Source organism: Takifugu rubripes, chromosome 13 (assembly GCF_901000725.2).
Source record: "Takifugu rubripes chromosome 13, fTakRub1.2, whole genome shotgun sequence".
Classification (NCBI taxonomy): Eukaryota; Metazoa; Chordata; class Actinopteri; order Tetraodontiformes; family Tetraodontidae; genus Takifugu; species Takifugu rubripes.
The window spans coordinates 15061002-15063180 of NC_042297.1; positions in this window are offsets into that span (position 1 = coordinate 15061002).

Below are 2179 nucleotides of genomic sequence, written 5' to 3' on the forward strand. Positions count from 1 at the left end.
GGGTAATTAAAATAAAACAACGGATTTCCTGTCTTCATTATAGCTGTTGTTAAAATAGAAAACAGAATACTGGAGGATAAAAAATGGGCAAAGGTCCATGACGATACATATAAAACCCCATAAGACAGTCTTGCTGTTTAATGACCTGCAGAGAAAGAGAAGCACTTCCTTGGGACATGGTGAAAGAAATACAGATAACTTGTTTTACTCCAGTTGATCTCCATGGTTTTTTCAAAATATTGTTCAGGTGAACATTTATTGTCTTCAGTGCAGACGTGTCTCGTAACATGACAGAAGATTTTTTTCTTTTCTTTCTCGTAACGGCTGAGAACGGTGATTATGAATAATCACACAACAGCGTGATGCTGCTTATCTGTGATTCAAATAAGAACGCGAGAGAGAACCTCAATAACAAGCTAACAGATAATCATATTAGCCATTAGGGCCAGAGGGAATTCCACTCACATGGATGCTGCATCCTCGGTAATCACCTCCCACAGATAAATATCATTATGACCACGATCAGAAATGGACTTCGGCGTCGCAGTGGCCAATAATCCCCGAGGAAAAGCTAAGATTCATCAACCAGATTCAGCACTGACACAAAGACGTCGAGACTGTTCACCCAGAAGAGGATGACCTTCCTCTGAGCGAGGAGGTGGCATCGCGGCGGAGACACGCTCTGGAATAGCTGTCATCAATCACTGAAGTCTTCAGCAGGCTGAGTAGCCAGACAAAGATGGAGGACGAGCCGAAGAGCGAAGGCCACGATTGATGGAGCTGCGCGTGTGATGCTGAGGCACGTGAAGGAGATTCAAACGGCGGAAGATAATTCATCCAGCAGGGGAACCGGCCTGTTCACACGTGAACCTCAAGCACACGCCAGCTTCTGCTGTTCTGTCTGTCCGCTCTGCTGGTCAACAGCGCATTCAAATGAAACTATCCCCCACAGATGCTGCCCCCATCCTTAGGTCTCCCACTGAAAGGGGAAATCATCAGAACGATGTAGACAAATGTGTGCTGTTTAAGCCTGAAGGAGCCACTCCTTTATCAGGTAAGATCATTTTTGGTTAGCTGCCTTGTGCTTCTAATTCTGACCGGGACCCATTTTAATAAACAGCATTGAGAATCTGTTTATCGGTGCCACGAGCTCAGATGTAGCGACTGACGCTCCTGGTTTAACTGTCGGACGGATGCTGACCCTTACACGAATGTGTCCTGCTGCTGCTGGCTCTGGCCGGGTGTGTCACACTCTCTCCCGGCTCCTGTCTCGGACTCCTGTGTTCCGCTGTCTTGTGTGTCACCATGGCTGCCAGGCAGGTCTTGCCTGATGAGGTCAGCGGGGCTTAAATAACCAGGCCAACAACTGTCGGTGTGTTATTACCGGGGATCCTGGTAGGAACTCTCAGGGGAGACAACAGGGGAAGGTGATAAAGGCTAAAACTATAAAGGGGGTCTCAGAAATCTCATCAGTGTGATGATTGAGAGCTGATAATGAGAGCAGCGACTGGGGGGGGGGGGGGGGGGGGGGGTACAATCACGACTACAGAAACCTCTGTGAGCTCTCCTCTGATTGCACTGTATTTTAGCTGTGACAATAGCTGTTGCCATTTGAAATTCCCAAATTTAGTGACAATGCCCCAAATAGCACCCACAATTTGCACTTTTTGAGGACAAACCTCAAATGTATTTCATTTCCTATAGTTCAGACCAACAGAATATTATTTTCTGTTTTTAATATTATAATAATTGTTTTTTCATACTGAATTATTTTCTTCATGCCCAGAAGCATCATGTCGCTGATGTCTGCTGCCTTTTATTAGGCTAATCTCACCACTGGGGGGCAAAACAGGCAGTAAATTTGAACCAACACCCGCATTTCTGATCAATGAACTCGGATCATCAGATGGGGGGGGGGGGGCATCTCCCACCGAGGCACCGAAAACATAGAACCACTCTACTAGAGTGTTTAAACCTTGACAGTCGTCGCAGTCATAAGCATTTCTATCCGTAAATAAGCCTTTAGGTCGCCATGAAAACACAAAATCGACGCCCACGGCTGCCTTTGTTCACTCCTCACCCGCCAACACAGCAGAGGCGAGAGTTGCAGAGTCGCTCGTCGCTCTATGCGACACGGATCTATGACGGTTCAGTCGTGCCTCCACCGCGTCGGGAGCGC